The sequence below is a fragment of the Callorhinus ursinus genome, unplaced genomic scaffold (genome assembly GCF_003265705.2).
Source record: "Callorhinus ursinus isolate GAN/ISIS: 27379988/994484 unplaced genomic scaffold, GSC_fseal_2.0 scaffold13, whole genome shotgun sequence".
Lineage (NCBI taxonomy): Eukaryota > Metazoa > Chordata > Mammalia > Carnivora > Otariidae > Callorhinus > Callorhinus ursinus.
Genome location: NW_027397075.1, coordinates 32,958,201 through 32,976,661, shown reverse-complemented (window position 1 = coordinate 32,976,661; position 18,461 = coordinate 32,958,201). Strand labels below are relative to the sequence as shown.

Genomic DNA, 18,461 nt, shown 5'->3' with positions numbered 1-18,461 from the left:
TTTGAACTGGTCTTTTCTCCAGTCTCAGAAATACCCTCCCCAAAGTTCAGGAGCCCGGTTACAGTCATGTTTACAAACAGTTCTCTACTCCCTTGCAAGACATCTTTCTTACTCTGTTGCCTGTTCCCCTGTGAACTGATCCCACGGATCTCCCAGGATTGTTTCCACCTAAGTTTCTGCAGTCCTCTACTTCGCACCGCGCAGCAACACTGAAAAAGGCCGTGGGGGTGGGGAATTACCTGAGATCAAGGAGTGTAGCAGCATTTGCTGATAAATTTACCAGGCAAGGACTGTATATCCTACTGGCAGCAGAAAACAAGGCATCAGTGGTAACCAATAGAGGGTCGCCAGTTCAAGCAGGAACTAGCTAGCAGTCTGTCCCAGGGCAAGACATTCAACCTCCCTAGGTTTCAATTTCCTCATGGTCATGTAAATTGAGAGGGATGGACTAGATCTGAGGTTTTTACCTGCGCTCAGAAACTGTCCAAAGCTAAGTATCCAATTTCCCTCCACTGAACAGGCTTACTGGGAGATTTGAAGGTGGAAATAACTTTTTAATCTCTATCAGAATAAAAAACAAAGGGTAACATTAATCCCAGAAGTTAAGAAAGTCAGGGTTGCTATAATGTGTCCCAAAAAGGCAGTCGATTTTGTACCCTACTTTGGATTTTCTAATGTCAACTCTTTTGCCTATGAAGAGAATTCAGTGACAGTGGGGATACTTTTTGTTAGTTATTCTTTGCAGTCTTTTCAGTTTAGAGGCCAACCTGGCTACAAAATAATTTGTAAAAGCCTCTCCAGATCTCATTAAAATTAAGAAAATTTTAGTGAATAAAATATCTTTAATGATTTGTAAGTGCCGTTTTAACATTTTACGTAGGAAGGTTTTACTCTGGTAGCTGATTTTGTTCCAACAATCATTCTTCAAGGATTATTACTTTTTAACAACAACATACCTGGGTCATACTGAGTGAGTATGAGTCTAATCAACCGTTCCTGGCCTTCAGAGAACACCTGTTCTCACGTGTCAAATGTAGGTACGGCCAAAACAAAAAAATCAAGGAAAACATGAATAAGATGTGAACATTTTTTAAATTTCTGTGTTCTCCCCAAATGCAGCAAAGCAGCAAAGTAACTTTATGATGGGAGTGGTATTCAAACCAAAGGAGCAAATATGTGAAAAACAGCACGTCTTTAAAAAGAGCCACAAGACAGGGAGCCTGGGTGGCTCAGTCGTTAAGCGCCTGCCTTCAGCTCAGGTCATGATCCCAGAGTCCTGGGCTCGAGCCCTGCATCAGGCTCCCTGCTCGGCGGGAAGCCTGCTTCTCCCTCACCCACTCCCCCTGTTTGTGTTCCCTCTCTCGCTGTGTCTCTCTCTGTCAAATATACAAAAAATAAAATAAAAAATAGAAAGAGCCACACGAGTGGCTGCAAAGACCTTTTCCCCATGCCTCAGGTTCTGCTTGTTGTACTTCACACAACAGCCATAAAGTTGGGGCAAGATGGAAAGGAGGAGAAAAGCACCAGGGCAGAAATGTGGTCTCAAGGGCAGAGGGTCTTCTGAGCCCTCCACATGCACAGGTGGCGTGCTCTAGACACTCTCCTTCCCTCCCCGGTGGTTCTCGTCTATTTATTCCTAAATCAGTCAACATAAACATTCACGAAGTGTATGTGACTCAGTTTTAAGAGATCTTCACAAAATATTCATGTATTGACATAAACAACCGTAAGAAAGACAAAATTCTACAAGTACTTTCTTAATCACAGAAAACCAATATTCCAAGTAGGTTTTACACTTGGGAGTGAACATTATAAAACCCAAGTGCTCTAAGTGGGGGAACAAAATATAAAAGGAGAATGAGAAGTCACAGAAGTATCAAGAGCAGTAAGCTTTTCAGAGTATCTTGGATTTCAGAGTAGTCCAGTGACACATACTGAGTTTTTACAAAGGTAAAAGATAAAGAAGCAAAATCTTAGTTTTCTTTAAAAAAATCATGCAAAGGTAAATACAGAAAACCTTTATTCTTGTGTTGAATTCCAGCCATTCAGCTCATTTTCTTTCCTATCTTTCCTAGCAATTGCTAGGCAAATTCAAAACCCCAGAAAGCATAGATTCTTAAGGGAAAAAAAAAAAAATCCCCAGAGTTAAAGAAAAGAAAAACCAGTGGGGCCTAAAATACTTGCCTAACAGCTATACTGGGTATCTTACTTCCTCATTCGTATCTCACTACAAAGAATGTGGGTGAGGGACAGTCCAGACTATGAGTCTGCAACTCTCTAACAATCAGCTTTTTACCTCATTTGTAACTCTAAAATACACAGCCAACTGGTAAACACAAAACAACAGGCCCAAAATGGAGTCACTTTTGTGAAGCCCCACGTTACCAGAGACTTCATTACAGTTTTGGCTCTCCCAGAAATGGAATCTTAAACCAGTCACTCAGAAATCGCCTGATCAGCACTAGTTGGGTAATCTGCCTGACAGACCCCTTTGAAATAATCAAACTGCTTTTTTGCCTACTGTAACTTCTTTGTTCCTGCTCCCTTTTGCTTACGAAAGTCTTTTCTTTGGTACAGCTCCTCAGAGCTCCTCATCTGCTAGATTGGATGCTGCTCAAGTCATAAATCATTGGATAAAGCCAATAAGATCTTTAAAATTTACTCAGTCGAATTTTGTTTTTTAACACAACACATTCACTTAAACTTTACCTAACCAAAAATAAGTGTTTCCAGTGTTGTAAGTATTCACTGATATTTGCCAAAGATGGTTTCGGACACATCTAAAAATATGAGCAATGCTTCATCTTGTCTCACTTTTGAGCAGAATACACAACAAACTTGTAATTACAAATAACTTTACCTTAATTTTTAAAGCATCCAAAATATTTTTTAAATTAAAAAAAATTTTTAAATTTTAAAAAAGTTTTACTAACAACCAAATCAAACCATTCCACAAGGATAATGTTTTTTTTTAAGATTTTATTTATTTGAGAGAGAGAGAATGAGAGATAGAAAGCACGAGAGGGAAAAGGGTCAGAGGGAGAAGCAGACTCCCTGCTGAGCTGGGAGCCGGATGTGGGACTCAATGCCGGGACTCCAGGATCATGACCTGAGCGGAAGGCAGTTGCTCAACCAACTGAGCCACCCAGGCGCCCAAGGATAATGTTTTAGATTCCTTTTTTTTTTTTTTAAACCAAGATCAGAAGGTAGTTTTAGTTTTAGGGAACAGCAAAAAAGTGTAAACTAGTTTTATTTACATGTTCATTTGTTTCAAGTTCTTCCTGCAGGGCTGGTGACTCCAGCCTGGATAAGTCCCTTTCCAATGGGCCCTCAGGTCGCTGCAGCAGTGGTGGGCTTGATGATTACCAGGGGGAGGTGGGTGGGGGCGGTGTGTTGAATAGGTGATGGGGATTAAGGAGGCACTTCTTGTGATGAGCACCAGGTGATGGATGGAAGTGTTGAATCACTATATTATACACCTGAAACTAATATTACACTGTTAACAAGAATTTGAAAACTAAAAACAACAACAAACCAACTTGATGAATTTAATGCTACGTGAATTATATCTCAATTTAAAAAACCCAACAGTATTTGCTAAATGCTTGTAATGTGCATGGGAGTGGGGGGGCGCTTACAAATTTTTAATATAGTAACATAATCTAGTTATAATGATGACTAATAGGGGCGCCTGGGTGGCTCAGTCGATTAAGCATCTGACTCGATCTCGTTTCAGGTCTTAATCTCAGAGTCATGAATTCAAGCCCCATGTTGGGCTCCACACTGAGTGTGAAGCCTACTTAAAACACATACACACAAATAATAACTAATGTATTCTTAAAAAGTCTTTTATAATAATAATAGGAACTAATAGGTAGTAAGCATTCACCATGTCCTAGACATGGAATCCCATTTAATCTTCACAATAAGTCTGTGAACTAGGACCTATAATTATCCCTTCTTCTCCACTAAAGTAGGGAGAAGTTTGGTGATTTGGCTCAATTATCACAATTAGAAATGGAGCTGATAAGATTCAAAAACCAGTGTGTCTGGCTCCAAAGTGCATGCCCTTGACAATAAGGGAAGTAAGCAGACATAAACTGAGAACTGGCCATGTGCCAGACACCCCTGCTTTTCAAACACCGGTATCTCCTTCCCCTGCCCAGCCCCCAGAACGCAATACACTATGTTTGCCAAGTAATGCCATCATAAGTGACTTTAGGACTGTAAGAGGATGAAGTCTCTCTGCATACAGGAAAGCCTATATGGAAAAGATGGATTGGATTTGGATAGGCAAAGTGAAATCATTTTTTACAGGGAAAATAAGCCTGGTCTCAGTGCTGATATTGGTGGGGTACAGTAGGAGATAAGGTTTCAAAGGCAGGTTTGAATTGGCCTATGGTGGGTTCCAAATATCAGGTCAATAACTTCGGAAAATGTGGAGTATAGGCCAAGGGCAGCCACTGAAGACTACGAAGTTTTTGCTTTCCTGGCCTCCATTTCTGTCACTAGAGGAAGGACCTACATTATAAGGGTTAACACATGGGCTTCAGAGTTCAGAATAACTTGGGGTAACATCTGACTCTGCCACATACTAGCTCTGTGACCATAAACAAATTATATAAGCTGTCTTACCCTTGGTTTTGGCATCCATGCAATAAGAAAATAATAACAATGTTGTTACTATGAGGGATAATAAGATAATGCACATAAAATCCCTTAGTAAGCTGCCTGGCTCTAGAAAGCATTTGGTTAATGATGCTGTTATTTGCTTTTATTATCAATATTAATAAAAATGATGTCTGCAGGGACAAGATCATTTTTTAACACCAAAGAGAAAACGGAATTGTAACTTTCAGAACTTAGGGCCGGGGGGGGGGGGGGGAGGGTGGTCTCAGTATCCGAGAACACAATGTCTCCACTTTCTATTTCCTTATCCAATTAATAAAAATCCAGGAGAAAGAAACAGATGATGTCACACAACTCCAACCTTCCACCAGTTTTCCCTAAGCAAATAAATGTTTTTAGATGTTGCTTTATTTGGGAGCAATTTGGTTAATTTACACGCGTCCTTCTGTCAGAAATCACTGAGACAGGTTAGAGGACATGAAAGGTTGATAATGTGTGTGTGTGGAGTCTCCTGTACTTTCGCAGCCCTCTCCAGTTTCCTGATGACAATGCTGACAGAGTTTAATCAATTACCTCTTATTAAATTAAGCAATTGTGACAAGAACAGGGAACAAAGACAGCATTTGTTGTATACTGATATTCATCTGTTGTAACCTGATCAACAAAACACTGTTACTATGGGCTAACATGTGGAAATACATAATCCTTCTTTATAATTGTATTATAACAAGATTTTCCATTGTTCGTTGGTACCTTAGAATTAAGAAATATCCTATACAATGGTTTAGAGTAACAGCTTATCTGGAAGCTTAGACCTGACCAATAAAATTTTAATCCATTTCATTTCAAAGAGATCAACTGAGTTTGAGGAGGAGTGTAGGAGGAGGGAAGAGAGAAGTAGCACATTATTTAACATCTACTGTGCTGGGATGGAGCTTTAACTACACTCTCCTAATTTTTACAACAATACTATGACGCTGATTTTATTATCCCCATTTTACAGAAGAGTAAACCACTGCCCTATGGGTTTAAGTAATTTAAGGTCACACTGATAGTAAATGAAAGCCATTATTAAAACTGAAATATGTGATTACAAAGGCTGTGTGTCCAACAGGTTTATCATAAAATGAATTCGAGAAAGAAGTAAACTCAACTTGGAGATCCTGAAATAGAAGCTTCACAATTTCCAAAGCTGCACTTTGTATCTCTCTTCTCTTAGTATTTTGCTTTTAAATTTTTTGTAAGCAAGTTCTACGCCCAACATGAGGCTTGAGCTCAGGACCCCAAGATCAAGGGTCATATGTTCCACCGACTGAGGCAGCCAGGCGTCCCCCTCTTAGTATTTTCCTTTATTATTTTATCATTGTATATTCAAAATATGAACTAAAAACTCATTTTGCATCTAACAGTATTATTTATAAGGCATTTGCAAATAGAAATAAAACTGAGGCCAACTACTGACAAGTGTAATGCACATATTAACAGTCTGCCACAATAGAAAATATCGTGTGGATTGAAGCAGCATTCCTTCAATGACCTGTCAACAGCAGCTTCTCTGTTGTTTAAAATTGGCCTTTTGTTTGCTTTAAGAGCAAGAGTAAATTCCTTAATGGGTTAATAGAAAAATAATAAAAAGACCTTAATATTTTTTAACAGTGGTCTTAGTAGGAGTGGTAGCAATTTCATTCACTTCAACAAGAATGTTTATTTTTATTTTTTTAAAACATTTTATTTTTAAGTAATCTCTGCACCCAATGTGGGGCTTGAATTTACATTCCTGAGATCAAGAGTCATATGCTCTACCTACCAAGCTAGCCAGGCGACTCAAGAATTTATTTTTATGTTCAATCTAAAATATTTTCCCAGGGGCGCCTGGGTGGCTCACTTGGTTAAGTGTCTGCCTTCAGCTCAGGTCATGATCCCAGGGTCCTGGGATTGAGTCCCACATCGGGCTCCCTGCTCAACGGGGAGCCTGCTTCTCCCTCTGACCCTGTCCCCTCTCTTTCTTTAAAAAAGAAAATCTTTTTGGGCGCCTGGGTGGCTCAGTTGGTTAAGCAACTGCCTTCAGCTCAGGTCATGATCCCGGAGTCCTGGGATCGAGCCCCACATTGGGCTCCCTGCTCAGTAAGGGAGCCTGCTTCTCCCTCTGACCCTCCCCCCTCTCATGTACTCTCTCTCTCTCATTCTCTCTCTCTCAAATAAATAAATAAATCTTAAAAAAAATAAAATAAAATAAAATCTTTTTTAAAAAATTAATTATTTTCCCAAAAATGGTTATTTCAGGTTTAAGAACTGTCATAAAGTATCATCATAACGTATATTGCTCCAATATCATGATTTTTATTTTTTACCTAAAAATAGCTAACATCCTTATGTTTTACTCATAAAAGACAGCAGGAAGTTAAGAGAGAATATTAGTGTCTACGTAGCTGCCCAAGGGTTTACTTTCAGTTATGAATTCTAATGCATTATGATGCATCCTTATTTAAAAGTGTCCCTTTGGCTCAGTTGGTTGAACACCCCACTTTTGGTTTCTGCTCAGGTCATGATCTCAGGGTCATGAGACTGAGTCTCCCGTCAGGCTCCATGCTCAGTGTGGAGTCTGCTGGAGATTCTCTCCTTCTCCCTCCCCCTCTGCTCCTCCCTGCAACACTGGATTGCCTGTGCACTCGTGCACACTCTCTTTCTGTCAAATAAATAAATGAATGAATGAATGGATGAATAAATAAATAATCTTTAAAAAAAGAAAATCCCTTTGAGGGGCACCTGGCTGGCTCAGTCAGTGGAGCGTGTGACTCTTGATATTGGGGTTGTGACTTCCAGCCCCCACTGGGTGTCAAGGGTACTTGAAAATAAAATCTTTAAAAAATAAAAAAAAAAATAAAATGTCCATTTGGGACAACTTAGCATGCATTTGTGGAGAATTTTAAGTATGTAACATGAGATTACAGTTTATAATACTAAATGACCAAGCTGAGACTAGAGCAATGTATATATGCTGGCAAATCTGTATAAATGATCAGATTGTAAAACTGAATACAAATATATATTAAATATTGATTTGTGGGTAATTTTAATTTATGTAAATATAATGCCTTTTGCTTCTCCTAATGGCCACCTAGCTTTTGATACTTTACTACTTACTACCAAAGAGTACAAAAACAGGGAATGAAGGAAAAACTAATTAGTGACTAATTGGTAGATGTTATTTCTAATCATCTCTGTCAAATGACTACACTAGAAAAACAAGTAAAAATTAAGAGCTAAAATAAATAAAATGTTCACTATTTGAAAATTTCCAATTAAATGTTTTTTCCATACTTTCTATTTTCTATTCCCATGTATAGAGGAGAGCTGTCTAAAGGAATTTCATAGGAAAACTGCCCCATGAGGTTAACTAAATAACAAAATTAATGTTAAGCAAGAAATTCTGGTATTAAACTTTATAAAGAATAAAATGAATTTTTCCATTATCTGCACTTGGAACACATAATGGAAGCATCATTAACTGGCTGTTTTATTAACTATTTTATTCACTATTAACAAAATTTGTGCCATAGTGCATGGAGCACTGGGTGTTATACAAAAACAATGAATTGTGGATCACTACATCAAAAACTAATGATGTATGGCGACTAACATAACATAATAAAATTTTAAAAAAGAAAACTTGTGAATCTTTTACTCTAAAGCCACTCTTTAAATTTCAACAGTAACATTTTTTCCCTCCTCTCCATTCTTCCTCCCATTATCTATCTCCCTCATACACATCTCTTATAAAAAATTATTTTTGTCCTAAACTATTTGATTCTTTAGCACATCATGTATTTATCAGATAACTTACTAAGTATACACCTTTATATACACTTTTAAACTTAACTCCAGTTATTCTACATTGTTCCCTCTATACAAGGGTTGACAATATAAATGAGATATGAACACAGTACATGATCTTACAGATGGCACTTTATAAATGAGTCCTATATCAGCCGATTGTAGATAATTGTTCTATTATAGTTACCGCAACTACCAGTAATTCAATATTGCTAAAAAACAAAAACAAAACCCTTTATTTTTTGTTAGGGTAATATCTTAATGAAGATATTTCATTGGGCGCCTGGGTGGCTCAGTTGGTTAAGCGACTGCCTTCGGCTCAGGTCATGATCCTGGAGTCCCTGGATCGAGTCCCGCATCGGGCTCCCTGCTCTGCAGGGAGTCTGCTTCTCCCTCTGACCCTCCCCCCATCTCATGTGCTTTCTCTCTCATTCTCTCTCTCTCTCAAATAAATAAATAAAATCTTTAAAAAAAAAAAAAGATATTTCATTAAAAAAAATCCCACTGATATGTATAGGGTGATTAACCATTGTGCAACACGATCGCCTAGGAGTTCGTTCCTGTGAAAGAAAACAGCTATAAATTTGTCCAAAGCCTCCATAAGAAAAAATTATAAAGCAGCCATTTTTGTAAAGGAGCTTCGTTCCAAGACTAAAGTTCTCTTTGAAATCACACACAGTTTCTCTTTAATGCAAATTGCGTTAGCACTATTAACATAAATTTCCTGTGTTCTTTTTATTATTAATATATTTGTAAAAGTGGCCTTTAAACTTACAATGCCGCAGAATACAAAGGAAGCAGTAAACAAATTTACTGGTATTTTGTATTTACCCCAGGGCAGTTGAACAGAAGCAAAGGGAAGGAAATGGGTCTGAGATTTGGATAATAATACAACTCTCCATGTCATAGTGGGAAGACTTAAACCTCTGGCAAGTGAAGGCTAAGTGATAGTACCTTGCAATGTTGACAGCACCACTTCCCACCCCAAAGCCCTTAGCTTACATGACTCTTCTGAGATAATTCTGGGTCAAATAATCAAAAAATAAAACCATTATAGGTAATACCATTACCTCTACTTCCCTCTCCTAAAGCCTTAATGTATTTCCTCTAAAAAGAAAATAGCTTCCTTAGCATTAAAAAACAGTATTTTAGAATTTTGTATCCAACGATTAGAAACCATTTCTTTCTTTTTTTTTTTCTTAAGATTTTATTTATTTATTTAAGAGAGAGAGAGAATGAGAGATAGAAAGCACGAGATGGAAGAGGGTCAGAGGGAGAAGCCGACTCCCTGCTGAGCAGGAAGCCTGATGTGGGACTCGATCCCAGGACTCCCAGGATCGTGACCTGAGCGAAAGGCAGTCGCTTAACCAACTGAGCCATCCAGGAGCCATTTCTTTACCCAGCTTATATCACTGACAAGGTATTATGTTGAAAAAAAAGTAAAGAAAATGACGAACATACAACAAAGTTACTAAGGTTGAAGGGAGAAAAGCCACTGTTTACATTAAATATATTGTGGGTTTTTTTTTTTTTTAAAGATTTTATTTATTTATTTATTCATGAGAGCCAGAGAGAGAGAGAGAGAGAGAGAGAGAGAGGCAGAGGGAGAAGCAGGCTCCCAAGGAGCAGGGAGCCCGATGCGGGACTCGATCCCAGGACCCTGGGATCATGACCGGAGCCGAAGGCAGACGCTTAACCATCTGAGCCACCCAGGCGCCCCAATATATTGTGGTTTTTGTTTTGTTTTTACTACAAAAAGCCCATATATAAGTTACAAAAAAGATGCAGAAATCAGAAGAAACTCAAAATGAAACAACTTCCTCTTGGTTTTAATGGTCAATAAAGAAATACATAAATTTAAAATAAGTAAGTCTTTTAAGCCTTTACTAGATACAGGCTTATTAGTTATTTTGGCAGTTGCTAAGCAACAGTCTCTTCTGTAAGGCTAAAGCACATGCAATTAACAGGTTTTCAGGAAAAGATAAATTAAATGCAAAATTAGGGAATAGTATTTGAAAAGCAAAAAGGAAAAAGTATTAACTTGCTAAACAGACTGTAACAGAGATTTAGTGACTTCTGCAATAGTGGTTAAACATTTTGTTTTCCACTGGCACCAAATGAGACGTTACTTTAGTACATTAACATTTTAACTTTATTTAAATGGTGATAATTATACTCAACAGCCTAATTATTTTGAATATCTCAAATTAAATCAGACCAGTATGCTCCAATTACTACTAACAGTGATCTCTATAGATCTCCTTCTCTGCCAGTATTTTCCTCAAATCCCCAGTTTCAGGGTGGTCACAGCCCTGGCTTGTATTTTTAAAAAATTTTATCCTACTGTGACATGAAATTAGTCAAGCTACAGCTTCATGATGCTGCTTACGCTACTAGATCCCTGAAAAACTTGCTCTTTAATGTGAACATTTTGTTTTTAATTTTAAGTAGGCTCCAGGCCCAATGTGGGACTTGAATGCACAACCCTGAGATTGAGAATCGCATGCTCACGGTGCCTTGGTGGCTCAGTTAGTTAAGCATCTGACTCTTGGTTTCAGCTCAGGTCAAGATCTCAGGGTTGTGAGATCGAGCCCTGCATTGGGCTCCATGCTCAGCTCGGAGTCTACTTCAGATTCTCTCTCCCTCTCCCTCTGCCCCTCCCACTTGTGCACACATGCTCGCTCGCTCTCTCTCAAATAAATAAATCTTAAAAAAAAAAGAGTCACATGCTCTATCCACTGAGCCAGCCAGGCACCCCTGATGTGCACATTTTGTAATAACTCTTTTTACAGATCTTACTACATCAACTCAGTGACTAAAGAGGAATACCCTTTAATCCACTGGGTATAATAATGGAAACTTTTTTAAAAAGGAAAAAGGCAAATAACTGAATGGAAAATTACTGTAGCATTTCAACTGTTGTGGAGGAAAGAAAAGATAGGAAATGCAATGCAATGCTATCATTTTGAGGATTCAAGGGAAAATTTCCCTCCCTATTCCTGTACTTTTCCCCTTCCTCATTTTTAATATGTTGCAAGCTGTGTAAATGGTGGAAGGCCATGACTACCAAACCCCTTGTTCACAAAATCAATTCCTCTCTGACTTTTCTTAGTCTACGCCGAGCAAGCTTGATGCAGGGGCTAGTGAGAGTCCGCTTTAATAAATGAGCTAAGGAAAAGAATTTACAAATGTGAAGTGCCTTGTGTCTGGGTTGCAATCATGCCTTATATTGGTTCTACAACCAAACACCTGTGATCTTAGAAAGGCAGGTTCTTATTTTATTTTAAAAGAACAGCTTTGGACTAAATGATTGGTAGAGTCTACTTCAGTTTAACATCCATAACTCCACCTTGAAGCATACTGTTATAAAGAATTATAATCTATTAAATAAATAATTACTCCATCTTTAAACCTGCCTAGACGGGACACTTAATGCCAGGTTAGTAGGAACTTTTGAGTGGTTTCTATTTTTGTTTTCCATAGTTTGCCTCAGACCAAACTCAAGAATCTACCACGAAAATCTAATTGTCCAAATAAGAGTAAAAGGCTAAGAAAAATGCCAAAAGTCAGCAAGCAGTTTGTAATGATATGCATGGCTAAGACATGAATTTTAATGACCTCTATTTTGTTTTCAACAGCTACCAGAATTAAACATGAGCAGACACTTCAAATTGTAAAACTCTCCATTGAGTCATATAGATTTCTTAAACATGGCACTGTTAACATTTGGGGATGAATAATTTTTTCTTATAGAATGCTGTCCTATAAATTTTAAGATGGTCTGCACCATCACTGGCCTCTACACATGAGATATCAGTAGTACCCATTCCCCAAGGTTGTGGCAACTCCAAAGTTTTTAGACTTTGCCAAATGTCCCCGGGGGGGGGGGGGACTACCCTGAGCTGAGAACCATGAATATAGATCTATATCTATAAATTAAAATTATGGAAAGGGGTTATTTTTAAATCCCAAATTGACCTCCAACTATTAGACTTTCAAAAATAATTTCCATGATTTCAGGTCCTACTGATATTGTCTCAAACCCTATTGAAAATTACCAATATCAAGTGCAATTATGTTAAGAAATTGCATTCTGAGGGTTGTGGAAAGGGAGGTGGGAAGGTGGATGGGGTAACTGGGCGATGGGCATTAAGGAGGGCCCCTGATGTGATGAACACTGGGTGTTATTCAAAACTAATGAATCACTGAACATCATATCAAAAACTAATGACATACTATAAGTTGGCTAATAGAATTTAAATTTTAAAAATTACATTAAAAAAAAGAAAATTACCAATAAATGAGTCATTTATTAATATCGGTGAAGAACTTTCTTTCACTTTGACTCTATAAGGTTTTTGCCTCATGAATTACAACCAGAACATTTACATATTCTTCTTTTTTTAGTTTTATTGAAGTATAGACAAAAAAAAATTGTATGTATTTAAGGTATACAATTTGATGTTTTGATATTAAATATTCTTAAAATTGGAAAAACCATAGTTACTGACAAATTACTTGTGGTGTCTCATTGTTACAGACATTGTTTATATATCAGTATTAATTACTTATATGTTGGAATATTTATTATTCAACTTCAACAATCAGTTTTATAAAGTAGTATCTATGAATTTCAGACATAGGAGGGTTCTAAAAAGATGTCAGATTATTAGGTTTCTGAAGGGGACCAGAATATGCTACCCCAAAATATGCCACAAAATATGCCTAAGGACTATTTTGAGCTGAAGGAAATTGAGAAGCCACAGACACAGAGGGAACTCTCTGCCCTTCCCCTATCTGCCTAAAAGCAGAGTATAAATTTCCCTTTGGTAAAGAAAATTCCCATCTGTAAAGGGGCCCCCTCCACAACCCTTTTCTACTATTAGTTTCCCTCCTACATTTCCTAGTTACCTTCTCACAATTTACCCGCCTCCAAGCCCAAACCCCCTTCTCCTTTGTCTAGTCACCTCTCTACAATTTATCACCCTTTGTTAAAACGGTATATAAGTTCCCAGATCTAGCTGCCTCTTTGGGTTTTCATTTCTTTTCTGTGAAGTTGCTATTTATATAAAAAATATTAATATCAATAAAGAAACATATGCCTTTTTTCCTGTTAATCTGTCTTTTGTCAGTTTAATTCATAGGCCCCTAGACAAAGAACCTGAGAGGGTAGAAGAAAAGTTTTCCCCCACTTATATTTCCAACCCGTAATTTGTTGATGAAATTATCATGAAAAAGATGACAATTATATTTATTCATAAATATATACTACCTCATGGATTCATAGAGTACTGGAACTGGCTTTAGAGAGTACCATCTAGTTCCTGATTTACAGAGGAGGAAACCAGAGGCTAGGGTTAGGCCATTGAAAAAGTAAAAATTTCATTTTTAAAAAATGAGGGGAAGATGAAAGGGAAAAAGCTTAAGAAGGAAGAAGAAACAAAACCAGGAGGGAGGGAAGTAAAGCCTTTTGAGGGGTGTGGCTTTAGTGTGACAAACCAAAGCCTCACATACTGCAAATTTCAGTCCCTGGGATCTGCACAGAACAAGAACTGGAGAAGTAATGAATGCAGTTTTACAGCTTTAAACACACTCAGTGCTTCCTGTCAAGGGCCAAGCATTGCCGGAGGAGACCTGCAACAGACCGGCCAGATACAACTTCCCTGGGCGGTGGGAGACAGAACTACCTGGCTGCTAGACTGACATTTTATAGCACTTGATTAATTGGATTTCCTGTTAAATGGTGGGGACCAAGGGTGTGTTGAGTATGTTTTAAACTTTTATGTTTGGAAAGTTTTCCTTATGTGTTTATCCTGGGGCTTTTTAATCTAAAAGTCTAACTTTAAAAATATAATAAATAGAACAGAAATAAAAAAAGGTAGATCCAGTAAAACATAGTGAGTGGTTGACCTTTGGCTGCTTCTATACAAGTTTTAGATTGTATTTTAAAGTTGTCCAGATGTTCCAATGTGTAATTGGTCAGTTTTATCTGAAAGCATTTGAACAGGCATAGGACTTTGTAATATTTTAAAATAAAGAGCAAAAAGTATCTTCTCATTTAAACCGGCCATTTAATGAAAATAATGCTCTGTTAGTATAAACAAATAAAAAGGGCTGATGAACATCCATCCATCATTAATAATGGCTTAGAAACAATTCAAATACGAAAAGGTAGTTGGTAAAACTTCGTTGCATCTAACTTCAGTGAAGTTCAAGAGAACACATAGTTACTAAATGTCTCCTATTTATAGAGCAGAGTGCTAAACATCTGGAGTATCAGACTGAAAAACTCAAGAAATGCAGATTTTTATCAGTAGGCTGTAGAAGAAAATGAAAGAAATTTCTACACATGGGGCACCTGGGTGGCTCAATCGTTAAGCATCTGCCTTCGGCTCAGGTCATGATCCCAGGGTCCTGGGATCAAGCCCCGCATCGGGCTCCCTGCTCTGCTGGAAGCCTGCTTCTCCCTCTCCCAGTCCCCCTGCTTGTGTTTCCTCTCTCTCTCTCTCTCTCTCTCTTTATATAAAAAAATAAATAAATAATCTTAAAAAAAAAATTTCTACACATAATGAAAGTAAATATATTAATTCCTCATTCCCCATAAAAACACAAATAATAACCTCAGTCCATTTTAAAATGTCTTTGAATTGAGGCTTTCTTTTCACTGCTTTTAATAGTCCCTCTTTCTCAAGAGCCTTTGCTTAACAGATGCAGAAAACAAGGCCCATAGAAGGGGAATGAAATGCTTACTTCAGGATTCTATGAAATCACAGGTGATATATGGGCTGTTCAGGCCTTCGGGGGTTCTCTAACTCAACTGCTTATGTCAAAGGCCCCAAACAGAGCAGCTCAGTGGCAAAGCCCTCTTAAGTAAGGAGCCTAATGGAAGCCAAAGCCTACCTTACCCTTGGTCTATGTATAGGACACAGCCATTTCCAGGCTTCCACAAAGCATGGCTAAGCCATTAGGGTTAAATAAGGTGGGAACACACTTCCTCCAGCACCATTTAGAATGGAAGAGCTCTAGGCCTGAATGGGGCCATCAGAGCGGTCCATGGTGGCCACTCTGATTTTGACTTTGCTGCAGACCCTCAAAACAAGACCAGAAATGGGTTAGTTTCTACCACTAAAACATATGACCTCGACTCAATGGTAATTTTATACTTCATACTTAATATAAAATCAGGCTTTCCTCAAAATATGCTTTTAGATAATTTATTCCCTTTATTGAGAATATCAGACCTTCAAAAGCTTTGGGATGGGAGGGGAGGAGGGAACATTTTAAAAAGCATAAAAAAATGCATTTACATTGAGTATTACAGTCAGAATTTTTAATAGGCATGAAGTTTATTTCAAATTCACTGGTGAAATCTATAAATATATCGCTCATTTCCTGGTTGCTTATGCCATTAAGGGTCTAATCTATTTCCTGAGCCGAAACTAGCTAATGGAAAAATATTTAGAATAGTAATCATCTAGTGAGATGGGCAGTTAGCATCTACTCACCCTAAACATATCCTTGGTCATAATTCCCTTCAGTAATTTATATGGTTTCTAAAGAAATAATCTCACTTTTTACAGTGAAAGATCTTTGCTCTACCCCTAATGTTTTATGAATAAGGGTACCCATCTATGACATCCTTCAGTCTCAACACATATGTACCATAAGGTCAGGAAGTGTATTACTTGCTTTCCTACGAAGTATTTCATTCATGAAGTCAGTGAAAAAAAAATAGGAAAAAGAAAACCTCATGAAATCAATATTGTTATCATAATCAAACTCAGATTTTATATCTATGGATGGACACCACCTATTTGCAATACTACCCCACAGCTGCAGAGATCCAATTTACTGAGAGCAAACTATGGTGTGCTGCTGCTGGATTTACCAGAGGCAGCCAACAACGCGACATTCGTCACACTCTCCAAGTTTCATTCCTAAAAGTTTCTTTCTCTTCTGTGGCCACTACCTCATTGTTGATTATCAGCACACCTCTGACACGTCTGTTATTAGGTGGAGGGTCCAGATGGCAAATTAACTTTTTATATTTAGCCGCTGAGAAGCATTATTCACAAGGTAAACATGCCAGAGGCAAACCCCAAATGTAGGAAAAAGCCAAGCATGACTTTACCTCCCCCCCCTTCAGCAAAGTTCATCAAGAGTTGTCTTTGAAAATAATCTACCACAGCTGGGTTTGGGCTCTAGAGCAAAGCCAGCCTTTGAGTTGAGACCTGGTAGTGTGGCACTCATGAGTTACACACAATTCCAAAATCTGAGCCCACCAGAGATTTCTTTTTTTTAATTAAAGATTTTTATTTATTTATTTGACAGAGAGATACATCGAGAGAGGGAACACAAGCAGGGGTAGTGGGAGAGGGAGAAGCAGGGTTCTGGCAGAGCAGGGAGCCCGATGCGGGGCTCGATCCCAGGACCCTGGGATCATGACCTGAGCCGAAGGCAGATGCTTAACGACTGAGCCACCTAGGCACCCCAAGACTTGCTTCTAATACTGTCCCTTAGCCCCAGCTCCATTCCCTAGGAACAACTGTTTACTAGTTTGTGTCTCTTTTCAGAGATATCCGTATCTCCTAAAGCACATAATTTGGGAAGATTGATATCATCTGTTTCTGAAAAATGGCTAGAAGTCCCTTGTTAAATCACCTGGGTCTCAGGCTTTTCTGGAGGGGTTGGTGGGGGAGGGAGCGGGTGGTGGTAGTGCTTATTCTGTGATAGTTTAGATTTTCTAATTATCTGTGGTTAGTATTGATCATTTCTATTTTCCTTGAAAAATTATCCTTTCTTCCAGGTTCTCAAATTAATTTGCATGGGATTGAGCAAAATATTTTATGATTCTCTTATTATTTTCTGTTTTGGCCATTTCCCCAGGATTATATCTCATTTATGCTCCCTTCCCTACCCACTTTTTACTAGGTTAGCTAAAGAATTATCTATTTTTTTAAGAACCAGCTCTTTTATTTATTAGTCTGATCAATTTTCCTTTTTCTAGTTCATCAATTTTTATCTTTATTCCTACCTTCTGCTGTTTAAGGTTTGTTTTTTTGATCATTTTTCTAACTTTTTGAGTTAGATATTTAATTTGGTTATTTTGTTTCTTTCTTCAGTAAGAGAGGTGCTTCTGAATTCTGCTTTCATTCTGTCCCACAGGTTCCAATATCAAGTGTTTCTAGTGTGCTTTTTTCCCTAGATTTTCCATAACCTTTGGTTTCCTTTGTGATCCAAGAGTTGTTTAAGTAAAAAATTTTAAATGTTCAAATGATAAATTAAAAAATTATTTTTTTTTAAGATTTTATTTTTTATTTATTTGACAGAGAGAGACACAGCAAGAGAGGGAACACAAGCAGGGGGAGTGGGGGAGGGAGAAGTGGGCTTCCCGCGGAGCAGGGAGCTTGACGCGGGGCTCGATCCCAGTACCCTGGGATCATGACCTGAGCCAGGGGCAGACGCTTAAGGACTGAGCCACCCAGGAGTCCCTTTATTCATTATTTTTATTTGGGTTTTCTTTTTCTTATTTCTTGTCTACCTGATCTCTTGAACTAAGAGAAGTGAATTAATGTTTTCCTACAACTATCATGTAACTATTTCTCTACATATTTTCTGCAGTTTTTGCTTTATAGATGGTAGTGGTATACTGCTATTATGAATCATCCTTCTTTGCCTTATTTAAAGCTTTTTCCTCCAAATTCAATCATGTCTGATATTGAAGATGCAATCCTACTTTATTGTGTTTTCCCGGTAAGCTTTTGCCCATGTTTTCAATCTTGTCTGTGTGATTCTCCATTCAGCCCATTACCCTGCTTCCTCTTTCTGCCTATTCAGGGCCAAGGAAGCTCTTGCTGCCAGCCCACGCACCCACTCCCATTAGTCTACACTGGGCATTACTGGTTTGTCTGAGATCTGTAGCTGTGGATATCCTTCTTCAACTGCATTTGTCTGTTCCTCATTGCATACTGTAGTTTGGGGTTGCATGTCTCCTAGTT

At 38.1% G+C, this 18,461-nt stretch overlaps 1 protein-coding gene across 7 annotated transcripts in view; it reads right to left on the bottom strand.

The window, feature by feature from the left end:
- The window catches only part of RABGAP1L (RAB GTPase activating protein 1 like), a 762,700-nt gene that overhangs the window by 100,758 nt on the left and 643,481 nt on the right, over nucleotides 1-18,461 (bottom strand). The window contains exon 1 of one of the 7 annotated variants that reach the window (XM_025877667.2): nucleotides 240-370. The exons of the other annotated variants lie outside the window; for them this stretch is intronic. The gene's annotated coding sequence lies outside the window, so the exon portion shown is untranslated. Of the gene's footprint in view, nucleotides 1-239; nucleotides 371-18,461 lie in introns of those variants that run through there. 7 annotated transcript variants of the gene reach the window in all.